Raw genomic sequence first — 24,235 nt, 5'->3', positions numbered from 1 at the left:
CCTGAGGACGATGCCGAGGGACGCGAGATCCCTCCTGCAATCCTCTAAGATCTCCACAAAGTGAAGGAGAGCTCTGCCAAGGAACTCTCGAAACTGATGCCACCCTCATAGCATAGCTCGAGTGGCGATATAAAAAGAAAGAGATATGTCTTGATCCGGAGCCAGGGCTCGAAACCGAGACATACCTAAAATAAACTCAGAGTCGCCATCCATGGACATGCCATGGAACCAAAACAAATGCTCTGTTTGCAATGGATAACCAGAGATACAAAGGGTCCGTGCCTGATGACGAATGGGGAAGGGGTTAGGCGCCCCCAATTCGCCCAAGTGCGAACACTTGGTCTCTTATGCCATTTTTCATTAACTTCGAAGAAGTTTGGGTAAAAATCATGTGAAATGGGAACAAATATCCCCGAGTGAACGTCTACCTAATCATGCATGACTCGGGGATGAAATAATAAACACACATAAAATAAAATGAAAGATGTGTCACCTAATGACAACTAGGTTATGAGTGACATGCCTAACAGGTGTCTAAGTTCTGATGTGCAAACACATGCAAGCTATAGCTAAAAGGTATAGGATCAGTACTAGAAAATAAGAAAAACACATCAAACACACAATAACAATACAACAAATCCTAAGATTCTAAATTATTAGCCCGAGTCCTCGGATGGTCTGGTATTCATCCAAAGAAGCCTACGTATCCCCGCCTCCACGAGAATCAAGGCAACGTAGTTCTTCGTACCTATTCTAAGCTAGGATGCCTAAGACACCTAGACCTCTATCCTAGACTCGATCTAAAAGACCGGACTAATTATTAAAGCTTCTTGAACGATTATTTAAATTCCAGTGAATTGTAGATTTTAGGACACCCTATATGTCCTAGCTAAATGCAGGTTAGCCCTAAGCTAATGCAGGTGGTTCCTACAACCTATGTGTAGCTAGGCTGTGTGTCCTAAGGAAAACCAAGGGATCGCTAACGTATCCAAGACCTAGTCATCAGTCGGCGATGTGAATCGCCAACTGACCGGACGGAGGCGCTCCTATAACTCTAGGACAGACCCCTAACTCTAAAACAAGCACACAGCAAACAAACAATCAAACAACCTATCAAAAGAAAAACCCTAACTCTAAAACTCTCTATCTAGGAGAAACTCCTAACTCTAGAGGAAGATCTTTTGAAAACAAGATTTTAAAGGTTTTTGAAGAAGGTTTAAAACATTTATTTACAAAAAAGTTTGGCTGGACTTGGGATGTAAATCCCAAGCTGCACTACGTACCTCGGAAGAGGATCAAGCCAACGTAGTTCGAAAATCGAACTCGCCTACTACGCTTCTAAAAGAAACACTCAACACTTAAGATTTTTTAAAGGTTTTTTATGTTTTTCAAATGTTTTTGATATTTTTAAAGTTTTCAAATGTTTTTGAGATTTAAATTTCTAATGTTTTTGGATTTTAAAGCTTTTCCAATGCTCAAGACCTTTAAATGTTTTCAATCTTAAAGGGGACACGCAAGTAATACCATAAACTAAGGCAAAGCCTTAAAGCAAAAAGGGGAAACCCCAAACAAGCAACAAAGGTCTCAAAGAGACGATCCACAACAAGAAACTGGCGTCTCAAAGAGACAAACCACAACAAGAAAGATAGCGCCCCAAGAACAGAGAAAACAATCTAAGATCCTAAGCAAGGAAGGCTCTATATGACTGAGTTAGTCTCTAATGGAAAAACTCCTAACTAATAACACTAGGGAGGAAGTACAAATGAGTCAGAGACTGTAATAACACTACAAATGATGAATGAGTCAAAGACTCTCTAGTCAGGGCTGACTCCTATGCGAATGGACTATCGAATAAGGAGAAGCTCACAAGTAAAAAGAATAAAAGACCATGTGCATAGTTGGCAAAGGTGAAACACCCAGCCGGGCCGGACAGCTACCTAGCCCTAGGGTGCAACAAATGTGCAACCAGATACCCATATAGGATAGGGGTATGAAGCCAAGCCGAGTAGGGTGTTCTCCCAAAACCAAACGACGCACAAAGAGGAGGGTTAGCAAGAGAATGAGACTGGGCAAGTCTCCTATATACAAAGGAGGGGTATGCAACTTGGACTGAGCAAGTCCCCTAAGGATGGGCTTGGGCTAGCGCCTTCATCGCCCTCGCAATGAGAGGGGATTCTAGTATCTAAAGAAATTTAACAGAAATCTATAAGACTGTGTTAGTCTATCAAAGAGAGAAGAAAAGGCTACTAGATGATCACAAATTCCATTCTATTCTTATAAAAATAAATCAAGTGCTAAGCAAAGAAGAATTTTCAATAGAAAAAATACACAATCTATAGCAATCGTAAAATGATAAACAACATTAGTTAGTCCAGACCAGCCGCTGGATAGCCTAATAAAGCAAAAAAAAAACAATATCAAACACTTCTATGCCCAACCACAAACACCACCCCAATATGGGGATGAAATCAGATGATGCTAAAGTAATCATCTGATATCATAATACACATGATAATATTTCTACAAACCGCCTTGAAATCAAACAGTACTCATGTCGATAACATCGAATAGAGTAGTCATCTGATTTCCTTCTTCAATTAAACCATTTATTCAAATAAAAAAATAAGTATGATAAGCTTCAAGATAACCTCACCTGAACAGTCCATTCATTATTGTCTTCAGAACCTAACTCAATGCTTAAGATAAGAAGAGTATTAGAAATATCAAAAGATTATGATAATTCCAATTAGTAAAAATTTCAGTGCATACAGGGGACATCAACTTGTGCAGATTCAAGTGCAAAAAAAAAAATGGTGAGCCACAAAGCACAAAGATGGGCTCCAAGTAACCTTATCATTGCCCAGAGAAGCATTAGAATCAATATAGGCTCAAACAATCTAAAAAAAAAAAAAAAAAAAAAAAAAAAAGAAAAGGTGAAATTTTCACCCAACATGTAATTTTCACCACAAATGGTCAAAAATATCGAACAAATCATGGGAATGATTCAATATATGATTTAAAACTTCCTACCAAGCTCTAAACATCCAAAACAATCATTAAAATTGAATTGAGCTCAAGTTATTCATGATTTTCAAGAAATAGCACAATTATGACATATAGTGTGAAAAATGCAACTTTACACCGACTTTTAGACCCCTCAAACATCAAAACCATCAAAAACTCTACTAATCAAAATTGTAGATCTCAGCATAAGAAACATTCTCTCAGTTGACCATTTCGCTTGGATCTGGCCAGAAGCGGCCGGAAAATGGCCTCTTCCGATCCATCGCCATTAAAAGACATATTAGCGTTTTTAGTGAAAGTCCGGGCTCAGTTTTGACACTTAAAACATCGTTTCTGGAAAAGTTCACTCATTGACAAAGTATTAGAAAATCTTGTGAAGAACACTTTTTCTTTGTATGGTTTAGGACGAAACAGACCTGGAATAGCCTAAAAATGGCCCACAAGCTGCTATTGCAGAAATGACAATTTTTTCAGAAAAACCGAAGCTTGTAAGTATTTTTTGACATATTAAAAAGCCTTTATGGAAACATTTGCTCAAGAAGACAGTTTTAGGAAACATTATAACAAACACTTTTCCAGTTGACAATTTTGAACAATCCCGATCAAAAGCAGCCCGAAAATTACCCGACACGATAATTTCTAAAAAACTTGGACCAAAAACATCATTATGAACTGAAAACTTTAAACGAGCATAACTCTCTCGTCTTTTGGCGAAATTTGGGCCGCCATATGTCGAACTGACCGGCTCGACGAGATCTACAAGATTGAAATGTATATTTTTGAAAGTTTTGAGTATTTGAGGTCGAAAAATGAAAAATTCATAACTGGACAGTGTAAGGATCACCATACCTAGGAGAATACACACATACACTCACTCACACTCGCATACACACACACACACACACACACACACACACACATGTATACGCATAGACATATGTTCACAGACATACACAACTCACTCACACACACAGACACACATACATTAGTCACTGAGAAAAACGAATTGCTAAATGCATGCAAAACCATTCCACAATTCTCTATTAAAGGCAAAGCATGAGACCAAAACTCATTTGACAACACCGTGGAAATCACAAAGTGAATCACTCAAGGACAAGCACAATATAATTTTCTAGATGGACCGACCTTGATTTTGATTTTCAGTTCAAGCACAATGGAAAGGAGATACAGTACTTGTCAGTTTAAGATAATGAAGATGAACGATAACAGTTTTCCTTTCAAACACAATAAAAACGAACTTCCAGTGGGTTAACAAACAGCTCTTACACCAGTGTAGTAAACTAAATATGTAAACGAATGCATTACCAGTGACTTATTCACCCCTTGGACATAAAACTGAATTGGTGGAATAAAATGAGATGAGTTTGGTTGATGGGCTAAATAGTGCTTAAGACAGGGGTTGAAATGTGTTTAGGAATGTGCATAAAACCGAGGCTGAACTATGGGACAGATTTGTGCCAAAACTGGGACAGCAACATGGAATGAATTTATCCCAAAACAAGGGCAGCAACATGGACTGAAGTGGGGACATAATTTGTGCTAAAACAAGGGTGAGTTGTGAACAGATTTTTGTGCTAAACATGGCTGAATATAGGGACAGATTTGTGCCAAAACTGGGACAGCAGCATGGACCGAACTGTGGGCAGAATCGTGCCTCAAATTGGGGCAGAGATGCGCTTAAAAATGGGGTGAATCATGGGTGAAAACTGTGCTGAAACAGGGAGCAGCAGTATGGACAGCATTTATGCTAAAACAAGGGCAGCAATGGGGCTGAAATAGAGGTGAATCTGTGCTGAAACGGAGGTAGCAATAGGGTGCAAACCTGGGGCAGCAACATGGACCGGGTTGTGAAAGAACTGGGACTGATTCGGGAGGGGAACCATGGACAGAATTGTGCTAAAACAGTGGGGCTGAAATGAAGTGAATAAACTGATTTTTATACACAGAAATAGGAGCTGAAATGATGTGCAAACAACTAGTCCTCCCTATAGATCTGCTATACACAGTTCACACGTATGAGAACAAATAATGCACAAGTACCCTACAAACCAGTACATGCAGCAGAAATCTGTTATAAACAGTCCATACATATGAGAATAACTCATGCACAAGTACCCTACATACCCCAATATGTGCAGCAGACTAAACGATGAAGTAGTCGCTGTGAATAGAGATTACCAGATGCACGGAGTCTCGCCGGAGTTAGATCGGGTTGTGAATTTTTTGCCGGATTCAATCAGCCCCCTAGTGATGACAAAATGGTGGAGGACCGGAGGTAGGAGTCGGAAGTAGAAGAAGAAGAGGCACGGTTATGGGTTGGGGCAGATTTCCAAATTAGAGGGTAGCTCAGGTGGCTGTTATGGAATAAAGTAGAAGAAGAGGGTTTTGGTGTTAGAGATGAAGGTGGAAGAGATGGTGGTAGAGGGTTTAATGGATATCGGTTGAGATAGTGGGTTTCGGGCTATGCTAAGGAATGGAAGGGAGCCCAGTTAGGCCATATGCAAGTGGGAAGGGGATCAAATTTTTCTAAGGTAGGAAGGAGTGGGAATTCCTTTGTTTTTTTTTTATCTCCTTCCCTCTGTTTTCTCCCTACGAGAATGAGTTCTCTCTTCTGTGTTCTATCCCTCTCCTCCATCCTTCAATTAAGGGTAGGTTCAATTAAGAATCAAAGCCTCTTTCCATAAAATATTAGTTGTTCCCTAAATAGTGTATAGAAGATGCCATCCACATTTTGCAAAGCAATTTTTTATTTTAGCAAATGTGATGCAATCATTTTAAAATTGATATTTTAAGCATGCACTCATCATTATACTATTTCTCAAATTGAAAACCGTATGGCTCCATGCAAGGGAAGAAAAAAAATACTACCTTTCCAATCACCATGCTTCTCTTTTCTTTCTTTTCTTTTTTTTAAATTGCTATTTTAAACAACACCACACCCATTCCCATGTTCAAAACCATGTGGCTCCATGCAAGGGAAAAGAAAAAATGCTACCTTTTCAATCACAACATGCTTCCCTTTTCTTTCTTTTTTCCTTTTTTTTTTTAATTGCTATTTTAAACAACACCACACCCATTCCCATGTTCAAAACCGTGTGCCCTCTTTCAACAAATTTTTTTTTTTATATTTAGCTTTAATTAATAAAATACCCCTCCATGAAGTGTTGTACAAGCAACCCTTTTCTTCTCTTAAATCATTTGCCATATGATCTAGACCGTCCAAGCAATATGCCATTGCCTATATGGATTGCGCCCCCTTAAATCATTCCTCTATGACGATCCAGACCATCCAATTGATGGGTCCCAACCTAGGCAGGTTGTGTCCTCCTAAATTATTTCAATGGGCTGATCTGATCTGTACAATTGATGGGCTGAAATGTAAGTTGGTTGCACCCTCGAAAATCTCTTCTATGGGATGATCTGAAGCATTCAAATAATTGGCTATCAAGTGATAGGCTTGGATCACTCATAATGTGGGCCCCCTGAGTCTCTCCCATTGGATGATCTAAACCATCCATTTGGATGATCCATATTGCAAATTAGTTGTGCCACAAAATTAATTCTAATTAGAATAATTTCAACCATCAATTTGACGATCCATAGCTTCAAAAATCATTTTCAAGAATGGTTCGGATCGTTTGGTGGGCCTCAACATGGAATAGATGTGGACCCAAATTATTTCGATAGAATGGTCTGAGCTGGTTCATTTGATGCAACATAATGTAGATTGGCTGCGCCCCTCTAAATCATTTCTGTAGGCTTATCTGAATAACTCAACTTGATGATCGTAACAAAATTGGTTGTTAAAACGACTTCTCTGAGATTTTGACCGTTCTCTTGATGGTCATCTTTAGGCGTTGGATCGAAGTAGTTCAAAACTCATTTTTCACTAAAACAATATGCGGGCCCCCCTGTTTGATCCAAATCTAAACAAATGCTCAAGGCGGGCCCACCAAACGGATCCAAATTCTCTTTTGCTCGGATTCTTATGAATAATCTCTCTCAACACTTAACGGAAAAAATGCGAAACATGGCGGAGATGATTGGATGGGGTTTTGCCCAAGCATAGCGAACTTGGGTCCGATCAAAATGGGGTGTCTACAACACCCAACATGTTACCAAAGCATGCAAATGTAGAATAAACATCCTTTCCAAGCATGTGACCATAGAATTCAGTAGAATTATGCAAATGGCTCAAAGATTAATAATTTTTCATAGGCATTCCAGCAGCCATCAAAGAGCCTTTTCTTAGAATTTAATAAGGCTAAATATATTGAACTAGGCATTACCCATTTTAATAAAACTGCTCTAGATTCGTCGTGCTCTCTTTCTGTTTCAGTAGACTTTTTCTTTTTAAAAAAAACACTTCAATTGCAATCATCTTTTTTTTTTTTGGTAAGTAATTGGGGTTAGGCAAGACCCCGACCAGATGCATTAAAAAAAAAGAAAAGTACAAGAGTTAAGGAGGCTCAAAGGCCAGCAAGAAGGGAACAAGCTCCCAACAATACAAAAGCCAATAAATCAAAAGAGCAGCAAAATAATAGCTAACACTGTGGTCTATGAGTCTGACTACCTCAGAAGAGGAGAACAAGCTAGGCAGCAAGCACACAATGAAACAGGAGAGCCACAACATTATTTTCGAGGGTAAAGGACTCCCAGGGAATCTTCCACAGCAATGTCAAGGAAGGGTTTAGGAAGAAGATGCACAGGAAAGTTTTCCCCCTTGACCGGGCATTCTATCTTGGAGAAAGCAGCTGTAATCTTGCCGGAGCCTTCTCTAATTAATCCTCCTAAACCTCCCCCAACATCAGAAAGAGATGCGTCTGTGTTAAGCTTAGCAACGTGGGTGGCTGGAGGGACCCAGGAACAGAACTTAGCTGGTTTTGTGGCCTTTAAACAGGAGAGGTGAAGATTACTGGCTAGGCATTTCCCTCTGAAAGATGGAGCTTCATCTAGATGGAGGTGAATACATCTGGTTCTAATGGAGAAGAGAATATCAGAGAGTATACTCTGCTTGTGAGTGGATTTCAATTCGTGGATTCGAGAATTCCTTTCGAGCCATATATGGTAAATGGCTGCATTGAAAGCAATTCTGAGAGTAGTGGTAGCTTGCAGCTTACCTTTGAAGTTATTCCTTATCCAGTCCTCTTCATCTTTCAGGGATTTGAAGGGTTTTCGACGAATAGAGAATCTCCAAAGCACGGATCTCCATATCCAAGCTGAGAATGAGCATCGGAAGAACAGGTGATCAGTGCTTTCACTCTTGGAATTGCAGAGAACACATCTTGTCTCTCTGTTTGGGCCAAGAAAAACCAATATGTCTCGAGAAGTAAGCTTATTTTGGATAGCAAGCCAACCTATGAAACTATGTTTGGGGATGAACCAGATGGATGAGAACCATTGGACCCTTTGGGATTTGGAGCGAAGGAGATTCCAGGCGCTTTTCAAAGTAAATTTGCCATTCGAGGTGGGTTTCCAAACCGCTTTATTGCCTGAACCTGGAATAAGAATGGATTTTTTAAGAATACTGTGAATACCTGGGAGACTTTGGATGAGAGTTTGATCCCATGAGCAATTAGAGAATATCTGATCAACACTAATATTGGTAGGGGTAGCTCTCAAGGTATGGCCTTCAGGTATTGTTGAAGTATTGGTCCATCTGGGTGCCAAGGCTGAGTCTAGAAGTCAATTCCCTTACCATCATCAACAATGTAGCAGATACTGTTTTTGGCCATGTCTCTGTGCTTGAAAGCAGTTCTGGCTCCCCAAGACATGATCGAAGGGGCTTTGATGGTCCAGAAATTTCAATTTCTAACATATTTTTCATTGAACCAGCGGGACCAGAGAGTGTTGTTGCCTTTGATAAGGTTCCACAGTTGCTTGAACTTGCAGGCCAGGTTGATATCTTGCAGTTTTCGGAGGCCCATTCCTCCTTCAGCTTTAGGCATGCACATTACATCCCATCCCACATTGTGGTAGGATCTCTGTTGACTATTCCCAGCCCAAATGTAATTTCTGAGAATCCTTTCGATTCGATTAAGCACTTCAGAGGGGATGTGAAAGGAGGCAGACCACTAGAGTTGGAAAGCATTAAGGACAGAATTTGTGAGCTCGATTCTACCAGATCTTGATAAGAGCTTGTTAGACCACATAGCAATTTTCTTTTGAATTTTTCCAAGGAGAGGCTGGCAGTCAGCAGTGGAGAACCTTGTAGTGATTAAGGAGAGCCCAAGGTATTTGATAGGAAGTTTTCCCTCCGGGTAACCCAGGGTTGAGACTATTTGATTTTTGAAGCGTAAATCTCCAGCTGTGAAGTAAATTTCACTTTTGTTGACATTAACACTCAGACCAGAGCAGGAGTTAAACATATTGATGTACTCTTTTATGCCTCTAGAGTTCTCAAGATTAGCATCAGCAAACACCGGAACATCATCTGCAAATAAAATGTGGGAGATAGAGACGGTTCCCCGAGAGAATGGGGTTGAGAATTTTCCAGAGAGAAGAGCAGAATCAAAGATGAGAGAAAACATTTCCATACAAATGCAAAACAGCAAGGGAAAAGAGGGTCTCCTTGCCTTAGGCCTTTAGAGGAAGGAAAGAATCCATGGGGAGAGCCATTTATCAAAACAGAGAAGTAAGCAGTTTGGATGCATTGCCTTATCCATCTACACCAAATCTCATTGAAACCAAGCTTTTCCATGAAGAGGACGAGGGACTTGTGATGAAACTTGTGGACAAGATCTTGGGCTAGAAGGATGTTGTCTTGGATAAGCCTACCCTTTATGAATGCAGATTGGTTGGGGCTGATGAGGTAATTCATAACATTTCGAAGGCGGTTAGCAAGGACCTTTGTTGTGGTTTTATAAAGAAAATTACACAAGGATATGGGTCTGAAGCTTTCAAGAGAGGAAGCATTGATGGTTTTAGGAATAAGGGATATGAATGTAGCATTAACTTCAGAGAGGAGGTTACTGGTGTTAAAGAAGTACTGGATAGCTCTAATGAAGTCTTCACCAATAAGATACCAAAAGCTCTGGAAAAACTTCCCGTTGAAACCATCAGGACCAGGGGCTTTGTCCCCATCACTAGATTTCACAACATATTCAATTTCATCTTTAGAGATTTTTCTGGATAGGAGGGATGCTTGTTCAGGGCTCAGCTTGCGAATAGGATCAAGGATGTTTATGGGATGAGAATTAGTATTCTGAGAGTTTAGCAAATGTTGATAATAGGACACAAGAGTTTCAGAGATCCGGTCAGGGTTTGATGTTAAATTTCCATCAGGGAGAGTGAGGCCCATTATGCAGTTAAGATTTCTTCGGGTTTTCATAGCAGAGTGGAAGAAGGCTGAGTTACAGTCTTCAGAGTTAAGCCAGTTTATTCTGGCTTTTTGACGGCTTTGAAAACAACAGCAGACCAAACAATCAATGACTTTGCCAAAGTATGATTGTGATGACATCACTTTTGTGTTTTAAACCAACACCATATTACCATAATTGGAATTGCTATTCCTATCATCCACTAAATGAATGCCAACAAAGTTATCGTAGTTTCCAAAAGTTGACAGGGAGTATCCAAAATACAAAAGGGTAAGGTGGGTCTAAACAACTTTTGGAAATACAAAGCATCAGCTTCCACCTATGAAGAAGCTAATGAACTCATCAATCAGTTCTGACGATTGTATTAAACAACAGCCTCAACCGTCTTAGTCCATGAGAGAGAAACAATTTAGTTCTGTACAGTTATTAAAATTAGGCAATGCCTCTTCAATAATATGCAAAATATCATTACCCAAAACCAGTAATGCAAAATATCTCTTGCCTAATGAAAACAACATCACAACAACCATGGTTTCAAAAATTACACTAACTCATCTTATCTCTTATTGCCGAGATGGCTTCCTAAGATTACGAAAGTTCCAATGAAAACTTTATTAATTTGAACAATATGGAAGATACAAAGAGCCATCGAGCTTATCCAAAACAATTTTATCAAATGGAAACCATCAAGATTATTTTGTATAACCATCAAGGCATAACTGGGTTGATATCAAAACAACGTACGAGAAACAACTTTAATACTATCATCAGAATATGAGTAGTGCTAATATCATATCCAACATAAGACAAACACATCAGGTACAGTGCCCAGATTCATGGTAATACCAATAGCAGATTCAGTGCAGCAACCCATTCATAGTAATGCGAAGATTAAATCTGGTATGGGATCAACACAATTAGCAAAATATCCAATTCAAGATAGTTCCAATGTCATATTTGCAACAACCCATGTAGCGCCAATACCAAATTTGTAATGAAATGAAAGATTACCTGAATTTGGGCAGAAAAACTAAGCAGAGGAACCTCGGATGGTGCAAGCGATGCCGTGAGAAGATGATCGGCACTGGCAAGGCTTCTGGAAGAGGAACCTGAACCTCTCTTTCTTCCTCTTTCTATCTCTGATTTTGCAAAAAAAAAAAAGAAGAAAGAAATCAAATGGAAGAGGGTTTGACGAGGGTTTTAGGTAGCAGAAATGGTGAATAGGAGAAGGTGAGGAAAACAGGGGTAGTGATGGTGATAATGAGGGGATGGGATCACGCAATGGTGTGAGATTGAAAGAGGAGATGGAGTGGGTTTAAATGGAATGAAGGTTGGGGTTTAGATTTAGGGTCTTACGGATCAGTAGAAAAAGGGGTTTGAGAGGGAGCTCATTAGGGTAGATGGGAAGGAGATGGTGGTTCGAAGGTGGCCAGATTTGGGGTTTCTCACCGGAGAATACGAAGACCGAAGGTGGTAGCGGCGAAGGTCAGCGGAGATGAGAGCTCCTCCCTCTGCAAATCGCCCTCTGCGGTTTTTCAAATCGAAAATGGGTTTAATGGGGGCTGATTTGGGTAGAGGTGGAAGATGGTTGGGCTGAGTTGGTTTACCCTCTCCTCTGCAATTTCTACTCCCCCTCGGTGGCTGAGATTTGGTGGTGGAGGGTGGAAGAAAAGGATGAAGATGGAAGGAGGGTTCGATGTTGTAGAAAATGATGGAGATGAATGGAGGAAAAGCTGGTAGGGGACACTTGCCGACAGCCAAAAGAGATGGCCGGAGAAGACGACCGGCCTCTCTCCTTTTCTCTCTGCTGGGGAGCTAAAACAATGAAGAAGAAAACCGCCTCTTCCTCTTTTTTTCTTTTTTTCTTTGCCCCAGCCTGATGGTCTATTTAACGGGAAATGATGAATTCCCCCCCCCCCCCCCCCCCACTCTTCTTTACTTGAACAGCCCCTTCCTATGCATTTATCATTATGTTTTTCATACTAGCAGGGGGTGGCTCGGGAAACAAAAGGGAGAAATAAAAAGGAAGATTCCTTTCCTGCTACACAATCCTAGCCTTCTAATTTGATCCAAATATTCTTAGAGATTGCTCACAACAGAAGCAATAACAGAATTACCAAATTACCCTTGTAACAAATGGCAAATCCCCTCTTTTTGAGTATTGTCTTTTATAGAAAAAGGAGGGTGATATCTACACAACCAAGCTTTGATAATTCATATCCTAACACAACCCAGCTTTGATTACTGCACAAACTCCGCTTGTCTTATTTTACATTTTCCGTCCGATTGCAATGAAATTTTGCAGGAGTATCCCTGAGAACACTAACAATCTCCTGGGGAATTTGTACCAACGAATGCACGCAATAAGATGCTCAGAAACTCAAGCCTTCTTCTCATTTTGGGTCCATTCTTCAGGAATTTTTTCAACTCCGAGACCTCGACTTTATTTTAGGGACTTTAGGGCCCGGTCAAAATGGGGTGTCTACAGTTGTAATACCCAGCCCCACCACTAGGAATTATATTTTTTTTTTACTAAATGGGTGTCCTTATAAAAAAAATGGGTATAAAATTTAAAAACCGTGTATAGAGTGCCATTATCAAACTGAGCTTAAGTTTATAAAACTTGTATGGGGTGTCATTATAAAAAAGGACTTTAGATTACTTTGGGCTTTTGGAGATAAGTAGCAAGGATTTAAGCTTTTGAGAAGTTTCCTCCAATTAGAATATCTTTTAAATCCTTCAACTAAATTATATCCATCTAAAATGAATTTTGGGGGGGGAGGGGGGGGATATGAGATTAGTAAACTTGGTAAACTCTTGTGTTTTGATGTGACAAAGGAAGGAGGTTTTAGTTGTAAAGAAATTGACGACTTTAGTTTTCCAAGATATGGGGCCATTCACAATATTTTAGGTGGTAACCCAAAAAACAAGAACGGAGGAGGAAGTGAAAAGAACGAAAGACTAGTCTGTTCTCCTTGCAAATCTTTCCACAACCCCTTCTTGATTTCCTCTTGTAGCCTTTACAGTCAATTTTGGGTTTAGGCGCGCGGTCATAGAAAGACCGAGTTGTTGACTATCAGTTCATTTGGACTTGGTCCACGAAACTATCTGCCATGCTGGCATTTGATGGACGTGAAGAGCAACATGGACAAACTGAAGCCTAGGAGGATGGGCAGCTATTGAAGATTTTCCCATCAAAGCATGCTTATTTTTAAAGTCAATCGGTGGAGTGGGACCGAATTATCAAAATACCATCTGGTCGGATTGATTCAAGGATGTGGCACTACGGGTGCCACTCGTGGGAAGGTTGATGATAACCACTTAGAAAATGAAAGATGTGAGAATAAAGTAGCCCAACATGTAGACCTGTCAAACGGGTGGGTCGGGTCGGGTTGACCCACATTCCTACCGGTGACCCGTACCCAGTGCGGGCGGGTCGACCCGACCCGTGGGTTGACCCTCAATTTTTTCTAAAACAGTGTTTTCTATGTATGAATTCACCCCCTAATTTTCAAAAGGGACGGTACATACTACACCATAGGATGATCCAAACCGTCCATTTGATGTCCCTAGAGGATTGCTTAGGTCGGTTTTTATAGAGAAGGAAAAAAAAGACGTCAGGGCGTATCAATCAAAGGGGATTTTCGGTTTTCTTTTATGGAAAATCAGGTTGTAAATATGATATTTCTTGAGGGGTGACAAGGGATTTGGCGTCTTTGGTGAGATTCGGCCATTTGCGGAAGGAATTTGAGGGAAAAATGGGTTCTTGGAGTTTTTGGGGAAAAAAGACAAATGGAAAGAAGAAGAGCTCGTTTTAGGGCTCAATGGCATGCATTTCTAAATATAGAGGTATTCAAGGATATTCTCATACTTAAATGAGGCAGATGTTTTAAATATGAAGGAAATAAGGGCATTCTTTATTTGACTTGTCAAATGAGTTCAAACATGAAAAAAGGCATGCTTACACGCATTTTCTCTTTTAAAATAAAAACGTTAAAAAAATCAAAAAACCCGCGGGATGCTCGCGTGTTGACCCGACCCGACCCGTGTTTTTGCGGGTTGGGTCACCTGCGGATCGGTTTTGGTAGGTCACTAAAAACCCCACCCGTACCCGCAAATTTGCGGGTGGGTTGGGTCGACCCGCAAGCACGGGTCACATTTGCCAGGTCTACCAGCATGGGCTGTAATACCCGGTCCTACTATTGGGAAGTTATTTTTTTCTAGATGGGTGTCCGTATAAAAAAAAATTGGTAATAAATTTAAAACCCTGTATGGACTATGGAGTAGGGGTGCAACTTGTGTCAGGTTGGGTCGGGTTGAGGCCAACCCTAACCCAACCTGAGATAGCATTCCCTCAACCCCAACCCGACCCGACCCGAGCCTCGGGTTGAGGATGGTGAACCCTAATCCAACCTGCCTCCAAATCGGGTCGGGTTGAGTCGGGTTGGGATCGGTTTCATGTAAGGCCTAACAGAAAAATACAAGAAAGAAAACATAATCCGTAGAAAATCATGATAAAATTAGAAGACAAAGGTCGGGTTGCCAAGGCCTCAACCCTAACCCAACCTAAATTTAAATAGGGTTGGTTTTTCCCAACGCAACCCGAGAAAATGCCAACCCAACTTGAGCCAAAATCGGGTTGAACCCGAACCAAGTTGCACCCCTACTATGGAGTGGGATTTTCAAACCGAGCTTAAGTTTATAAAACTTGTAAGGGGTGTCGTTATCAAAAAGGGCTTTTGACTATTTTGTGTTTTTGGAGATAAGTAGTAAGGATTTAAGCTTTTGAGAAGTTTCCTCCAATTAGCATACATCACAAACATCAACAAAGCCTTTGTCCCAAACTAGTTGGGGTCGGCTAAGTGAATTTCCTCCAATTAGCATATCTTTCAAAATTCAAATCCTTCAACTAAATTATATCCATCTAAAACGAAATGGGTGGGGGAATAAGAGATTCAGAAACTTGGTAAACTCTCTAGTGTTTTGATGTTAGAGAGGGAAGGAGGTTTTAGTTTAAAAGAAATTGAGAACTTTAGTTTTCCAAAATCAAGGGGCCATTCACAATATTTTAGGTGGCAACCCAAAAGACAAGAACGAAGGACGAAGAGACAAGAACAAAAGACTAGTCTGTTCTGTTGTAGAGCTCGTTGGAATGTCAATAGGAGGCGATTGGAATTCGAATGGGGCACTTTGGCCATTTTCGCTGCCGGAGATGACATGAGTTAAAGAAAATACCATGATGGCCGCCTAGCATTCACCAGAGATGGGAAAGGGAGAGCTAGATGTCTCTCCTTGTGTTTGTGAAGCTTATGATCTTTTGAGCCTTTTGGTGGTTGATTTTTGCTTTGCCTTTTGCTTCCTCCACTACTGTCTCTTTCTGTCTTTCTTATGTTGGAGAGAGTGGTATTTAAGAGTAGGGGACTGAGTGTATCTGAGTAGTGCTAACACGGAGGGACATATGTGCAGTGTTATCCTAAGCGGCCATGCACGTGTTTTTAGTTTTTAGTGGGGGAGACTATTCAAGATGGCGTTTTGAACGTGTTTTTAGTGGGGTAGACTATTCAAGATGGCGTGTTTTGAACGTGTTTTTAGTGGGGGAGACTATTCAAGAAGGCGTTTTGAACGTGTTTTTAGTGGGGGAGACTATTCAATATGGCGTTTTGAACGTTTTTGAGGGTCCCCTTCGAGTTTGGACTACGGATTTTTTGTCCGAGTAATCTATTCCTTTGTTTGGAGGATAACATAAGCAGTGTGAGGACCAACAAAGCGGTAGTTTTGGACGGTGTGGCTACTGATATTGACGCTACCATGTTTTAAACGATTTGCTAGCGTCCATGGCTTCGCGGAGCGTCTGTTGAATGAATGAGACAAAATCTGGGACTATTTTGCTGCTCTCTTATGCAACTCTCATGTTTTAATAATTGCACAAATTTAGCTTAACTTTTCTTAATTAATTGGGAACCTTTGACAGCTCTTTAAATAATAAAAGAGAAGATGAGTTAGTACAATTAAGAAAAAATCATGGTTGTGTTGATATCATTTCCCTTTATATTGGGTTCTTGACTAGGGGTGCAACTCGGGTAGGGTTGGGTCAGGTTGAGGCCAACCCGCCCGAGCAACCATTTGGTCAACCCGAACCTGACCCGACCCAAGTTCCAACCCGACAAGGTTCAACCCGACCCGACCCGAGGAATCCTTTTTGTCAATCTGAACCTGACCCCAACCCGACTTGAACCCGAGATTTTTAGCTTAAAAAATTAAAAAAATTATTAAAAAAGTAGGGTTCACTCGGGTCGGGTCGGGTTGCCCAAGCCCTCAACCCGAACCTGACCCGAACTCAACCCGGGTTGAGAAAACCCAACCCGAACCCTACGCAAACTCAACCCAACCCGACTTTTTCCCGAGTTGAACCTGTCGGGTTTCGGTTGAGCCCGCCCAAGTTGCACCCCTAATTAATCTTGACGTCATATTTTTTGTCTCCCTTTTCTTCCCTGAGTAAGCCCCACTTTATTGTATTCATGAGAATCATGACTACACATTTAGACTACAATTGGGTGACCCAAGGAAGAAAAAGCGTGCCTTTGTGAACTTAAATGACTAAAAAAAAAGGCTTTGTACTGACTATGGCGTGGCAAGGGGGTGTTTTCCAAATTACCAATTTAAAGTGATGCTGACAGGTTTGGGTGGGTTTCGGACGAAAACGTCCTCAATTTGAAAACTCAAACATCTAAACGTTAGACTTAACATATATGGCGCATTTCCCAACCTCTCTCTCTCTCTCTCTCTCTCTCACCAACGAGAACAGTTGGTGGGCCCAACAGGAAACTGAAAACGTTGCCATACTTTTCAAAATGAACGCCACACCATAGGACGATCCAAACCGTCCATTTGATGGCCTACAACGTATATAGGTTGTGTCCCAAGATATAATTTTCATAGGCTGATCCTAGCCCTTTGATCTATATAGAAACTACATATTATGCAACCTCTATAGATTGGAGGGTTGCGATCATCCTATGGAAATGATTTTTGGGGCACAACCTATTTACACTGTGGCCCATCAAATGGATGGTTTGGATCATCCTATGGAGTTGGTCGTATAGTAACTTTGAGGCCCAATCGTAGGCCCCACCCATATTTTTCAAAATGAAGTGTATAGTCCACACCATAGGATGATCCAACCCGTCCATGGTTTGGATCATTCTATAGTGTGGTTCGTACAGTAACATTAAGGTCCAATTGTAGGCCCCACCCATATTTTTGAAAATGAAGTGTATGGTCTAGACCATAGGATGATTCAAACCATCCATATGAGATCCCACATCGGTTTTGTTTTTCAGCAGAAAACACGTCTACACAAGAAATGGGGGTCTACACATATAACCCAGGAACTTTCTCTCTCTGCTTCCTATGTGCGACTATTACAATCCATTTGATGGGCCACAATGTAAATAGGTAGTGCCCCAAAATATCATTTGCCTAGGATGATCGCAACCCTCCAATCTATAGAGGTTTCCATAATAAACAGTTTCTCTTTATATCAGAGGGTTAGGATCATCATATGGTATTGGCTTTTTGGGACACAACCTATTTAAGATGTGGCCTATCAAATGGACGGCTTGGATCATCTTATGGTGTGGGCCATAGTTCATTTTGAAAAAACTGGATGGAGAGAGAGAGAGGGGAGTTGCATAATATGTAGTTGCTATTTAGATTGAAGGGCTACGATCAGCCTATGGAAATGATATTTGGAGATATATATGCAACCTTTGTGGCCCATCAAATGGATGGTTTGGATCATTCTATGGTGTTGCGTTCATTTTAAAAACTATATTAAACACTTATAAACACTCTAAGCCACTGGTTACACTATATTAAACACTTATAAACACTCTAAACCACTGCTTACCTATATAAAACACTTATAAAAACTCTAAACCACTGCTAGGCTTATATAAATCACTTATAAACACTCTAAACCACTGTTAGGCTTATATAAACCACTTATAAACACTTTAAACCATTGTTTACCCTATATAAATCACTTATAAACATACTAAACCACTGTTTACCATATATAAACCACTTGTAAATAATCTAAACAACTGCTTACCCTATATAAACCACTGCTTACCTATTTAAACCACTGCTTAGCATGTATAAACAACTTATAAACACTTTAAACCACTGTTAAGCATATATAAACCACTTATAATCACTTTAAACCACTGCTTATCTTATATTAAATACTTATAAATACTCTAAACAACTGCTTACCCTATATAAATCACTTATAAACACTCTAAACCACTACTAGCTTATCTAAACCACTTCTAAACACTCTAAACCACTGTTTACCCTATATTAAACACTTATAAACACTCTAAACCACTGTTTACCCTGTATAAACCACTTATAAACACTCTAAACCACTGCTAGGCTTATATAAATCACTTATAAACACTCTAAACCACTATTTACCCTATATAAATCACTTATAAACACTCTAAACCACTGCTTACCCGATATAAACTACTTATAAATACTATAACTACTTCTTACCCTATATAAACCACTGCTTACCCGGTGTAAAGCGCTTCTAACACTCGAAACCACTGTTAACCTATATAAACAACTAATAAACACTCTAAACCACTGCTAAGCCTAAATAAACCACTATGGACGATTATAAACCACTATCGACGATTATAAACCACTACTGAGGATTCTTAACCACTACTCAGGACTATAAACAACTACTCATTTAGTGGTTTATAATCGTCAGTAGTGGTTTAGGTTACATAAACCGCAGAAGCTATATAAACCACTTATAAACACTCATTTAGTGGCCGTTCAATAGTGATTTATCGTAGTGAAATAGTGGTTTATCTTACAAAAATAGTGGTTTGGAGAATAATAACAATGATTAGAAAGTGTTTAAAGCAATTTAAATGCGATTAAATTGTGATTGAAGGCTTTGTGCAATGGAAGACAGTGGTTTAACATGAGAAAAACAGAACAAAAACAAGAAAAATGATATGAGTAATGCTTATGCAGACGGCCATATGTGCAGTGTTATCCTAAGTGGTGGCGGCCATGCACTTGGTTTATTTTTTATTTTATTTTTTGGGAGGGGAGGGGAGGGGGGGGGGAGGGAGGGGGGGAGGGGTATTCAAGACGGCCTTCTGAATTTTTTTAGGGTGGTTTGGACTCTACTTAAGGATTATTTGTCCGAGTAATCTATTAATTTTTTACGAGGATAACTTACGTAAGCAGTGTGGACCAACAACATGGTAGTTTTGGAGGACTTGGCTATTGATATTGACACTACCATATTTTAAGGGATTTGCTAGCTTCCATCACAAAGGGCATTTCGTGGAGTGTCTATCGCATGAGAGAGCACCCACCTCATATGAATTAAATGAATGAGGCAAAATCTGGGACTATGTGGCTGCTCTCATGCAACAGACGCTATGCGAAATGCCTTAGCAACTCCCATGTTTTAATAATTGCACAAATTTAGCTTGTCTTTTCTTAATTAATTGGCTTTTAGAGCTTTTGAGGTACCGTAATAGCATCTGACAGGTTTTTTCTGGGGAACCTTTCCTATAGCCATCCTTCGGCTTCTTATTTTTCTGTCACTTTCGCTTGCTATTCAACGCAAGCACTTCCTTACTTTCTCTTGGTTAATGAAGAGATTCTTCAGCTCCAGGAGAGATGGTTGCGTTGGCCAACCACGTATAACGGTGATAAATCCACTAAACTCGGGCCTCAGGCCACAGATCATCATTCTCCGCATCCGGCTTTCACTAATCTTAGACTTCTCATCTAATTGAGATATCTCATTACATAAGTTTTTAGCTTTCATAAAATAATCAAAGATTGATAAATTACCTTGTGTTAATGAACCGATCTCATTCTCCAAGAACTGCAACCCTGCATCGTTCGCCCGTGAAAAGAGAGATGAGAATTCCTCCCACGCTTCTTTCAGAGTTTTCGCATCTCTAATCTGCTCGGTCAACTCCTTCTGTATTGACGCCTTCAATACGTACAATGTTTTTTCGGCACGGACTTCCACTTCCGTAGCATATCCACTTCCTCTTCTGGTGCCTCGGTGTCATTGTCATTCACTCTCTCTCATAGATCTTGGCCTCGAAGATATGGCACAGCTTCTAATAGATGTAATTGGTATTGTTGAGATTTTCAATTCCCGGCAACATACCAACACTGTCCGCCATCTCTTCTTCGACCTCGATATCACCTCGAAGCAACCAAAGAACAAATCCGTATTTCCGCCTCGATATCCCCTCGAAGCAAATCCAAGAACAAACCAGTATTCAGACCGAACACCTCGCTCTGATACCAAATGTGAACCTAGAAGAGGGAAATTATTTGCAAAAGAGAAACATCAGATCCAACAAAAAATTTAAACGTTAAAGAAGCACTCTAAAAATTTTATTCACAAGTACTTTATTATATACATCAAGTCTGCCAGCTCGGTTGGATAACTTCAACCAAGTTTAGATAAAATCAAACTCTAAGTTTCTCCTAATAACAAACTCTTCTATACGAATCTAGATAAAACAAACTAGTATTCTAGATAAACTCAACCTCTACCTAATGGCTAACCAACTCTAAACATATAACAAAAATACAAGGACTCTAAAGAGATTCGGTGGTGATTACACATTCACAAAGGGATAAATCCCTCAAGCCGCGAAGGACCAAGGTCCCTCAACACACTCAGATATTCCCCTACCATCCAAAAAAAAATCAATTAAAGCTAAGAGAACGAGATCTGAGCAGACCAAACAGAAATTTTAACATCCTCCTTCCACAACCCTTCCCACAACAATCTCTGATCCCATGAAACCAGAAAACACTAACCCCCTCTCAAAACACCTGCCAATCAACCCCAAAAGTCCTACACCACAAACCATTTACAAACTGGAAGACCCCTCATCATGTTACTATGGGGGTGGGGCATAACAATTTTTAAATGTTACGAGACAAGATGCGGGCTACAAGCGGGGTCTTCATCACCACAACAAAGTTTAGCTCCTCCGTCAGATCTTGCAGTTGACCGTCAACAGCACTTGACTAGCAAAAACATTGACCACATTAGCAACGGCAAAGGGAACTTGAATCTTAGCCAACTCCATTCCTGCACAAACTCTCATCCCTCCACCAAAGGGAACAAACCCTTTCTCCAACCCTCCCTTACTTTCTCCACCATTGCCCCAAAACCTCTCGGGCCAAAAACGGTAGGGTCCCACAACTTGGGGTCATGGTACACTGCGTAAATGTTCACCATCACTTCCGTGCCGACCCCCATCGTCTCTCCCATCAACTTGGTCTCCTTCGCCACCATGTGAGGCACAGCCAATGGCGCTATCGGTTTCATCCTCATTGTCTCCTTCACCACGGCTTGTAGATAGTGCAACTTTCTCATCTCTTCAATCCTCACCACCCTCTCGTGGTTGCCACTTTCAATGTTTATATTTGTAATCTCTTTATAGATCTTGTCTTGGATTTGAGGATTGTGAATTAGGAATGCAAGTGCCCATAGAGTAGTGGAAGCGGTACTATCCACGCCAAGAAGGAACATTTCGAACAAGCTGAAGATCGTGACTTGTTCCGGAAAGTTTTGTGACAGGAGGAAGTGCAGCTAGGAATTCGGAGGTGGCGATGAGAGGTGTGGGCGTATCAATTTTTCAATGTTTAGCTTCACTTCGATGACCTGTTTGAAGGTTCGGTTGAGAAAAGGTATGTGCCGAGCAAACGGAAATGCATCCACGACATGACCATGGCTGCCTAATCTGATAGCATCTTCCACTGCTTTATCCATCCCAACCAAGAACAATTCATCTTTGAACGGATCCAAAACAAAGGCGACTCAGTAGTCGGATCGTCATTAGCCTTATACGACGAAACGGCTTGACAACGCCGGAATTCCGGCCAGCTTGCTCTTTCATGTTCCGGATCATGAGGCGTATGTCGCTTTCTTGCAACTGGGTTTGGGATGAGATGTTGAGAGGGCCGAGAGGGCCGTTCTGAAGGTCTCGCCAGAGTGCCAGCCAGTGAGAGCCAGCGTTGGAGGAAGCAATTGTGTTCCCATTTGCAGTGAAAAGTTTATTGGTGAATAGCACGCTACGAGCAGCATAGTCGTTCGATTTGTTGACTAGCACTTCCCAAGCGAGATCGATATTGCTTACTATGATCATCGGCCACCAACTTCCTAACCAAATTGTCATCACATCACCATGGATTCGGGCTAGTTTGGCCAATGTGACATGGATCAAATCTCCACCATTGGATAGCTGGTGCATATTTCCGATTATCGGCAATTTTGTGGGCCCTTTTGGCCATTTCATTGTGTTTTTCGCCAGTGATCTAAATAATAATCTTGTCAACAACAGGGAGATTGCCACGGTTGTGGACAGGACTGCAACCCATTTCTTCATGTCTTCTTGCTTTCTTGATCTTTCTTTAGTCCATCTCCTCACAACTTTCTTTTATATTGCCTAAACTTACTTAACATGTTGTCCAGGCATCCAAAATTTTGCTAAGCAATTTTGGGGAAAGCTACTTGGAGGCTCACTTTTTGCGGGAGAGAAAAGCGACCTCAGATGAATTCAAATGAATAAGACAAAATCTACTTTAAAATGAGTCTGTGTGGCTGTTCTATCCTTGTTTAAATGACCAATTGGAGAAGATTTTAATTTTAAAAAGGAGGGTTGCTAATAGCAAAACATTCTAGACTTTAGTTTGGTGAATTGCTAGGATATTTTACTGAAAGCCATTTCCAGGCTCACTTTTTAGCAGATTTTGTCTTGTTCATTTAATTCACCTGAGGTGGCTCTTCTGTCATGCGATTAGAGCTTAAGCAAAGGTTGTTGGTGGATTTAATGAAGAGAATGACTACCCAAAAGTTACTACTATTATCAATGGAAGAAGGGTGTTTTGGGTCCCACAAGGGGGCATGATGACCGTTGATCCTGTGGAAGATAAATAAGGTGACCAACAAGATCTTGGTCATATCCTAAAAGGACATCCCTTGCGTAAGATAATGGATTACATAATACTTTCTTGGTTGAACCCTAAATGGTATTTGTTGGATCAAGGGCCATCCGATCAAGTTGTTCTCGATGGCATTTTGGCGGTACCTAACCTGTCTTGTACACTTGCAAAGTTCATTAGTACAGTTAGTCAATTTGGGTTTGTGAATCATTTGGTAAATGTTGAATCCTTGTGCTCACACTGATCTAATACGACGACACCAATATATGAATCTCTATGAATCAAAGAGTTAATATCATCGCAGGAAGATGATTTTCAGGGCAAGGCCTATTTACATTGTGTTAAACAAATGTACGGTTTGGGTCTTCAAATAAAGTGAACCCAAGTGATTTTTATTAAAAAAAAAAAACACTTTTAATGGCGTAAACCTTCAAAAATCTTAACTATTCAGTGTTGGACCCCACTAAGGGCTCATGTTCAAAGAGAGAAGAGAAAGGGAGTACTGGCTGACTGGCTCTAGGAAGAAGTAGGGGCTGGGCATAACTTCTTCAAAGATTTAAATAATTCCATTCTTGGGCCCCACCAACAGGGAGAGAGAGAGAGAGAGAGAGAGAGAGTAGTGGTTGTATCAAAGTTGTACCGGAGAGAGAGTAGTGGAGAAAGAGAGAGAGTAGTGGTTGTATCAATGTTGTACCGGTTAACAACCGGTAAAAGGGGGTGAATTTATCGCAACCCTAAAAATATTATAAGTGACAGATTTCAAAATTCGTCCCTTAAAATATAAATTTTTGAATATTAAAATATTTTAAAAATATTATTAGCTTCTGAAATCCATCCCTAAAAATGTACGC

The 24,235-nt window shown here is 40.5% G+C and overlaps 1 pseudogene; it reads right to left on the bottom strand.

Annotated features, from left to right (window-relative positions):
- Positions 1-22,228: 22,228 nt before the first annotated feature.
- LOC143890648 ((S)-canadine synthase pseudogene) lies at positions 22,229-22,738 on the bottom strand (annotated as a pseudogene).
- Positions 22,739-24,235: the final 1,497 nt, after the last annotated feature.

This window comes from Tasmannia lanceolata, unplaced genomic scaffold, assembly GCF_043159265.1.
Source record: "Tasmannia lanceolata isolate RefF3 unplaced genomic scaffold, GAP_Taslan_0.1 ptg000013l, whole genome shotgun sequence".
Lineage (NCBI taxonomy): Eukaryota > Viridiplantae > Streptophyta > Magnoliopsida > Canellales > Winteraceae > Tasmannia > Tasmannia lanceolata.
Note: the sequence above shows the minus strand (reverse complement) of the source record. Positions and strands in the feature narration are given on the sequence as shown.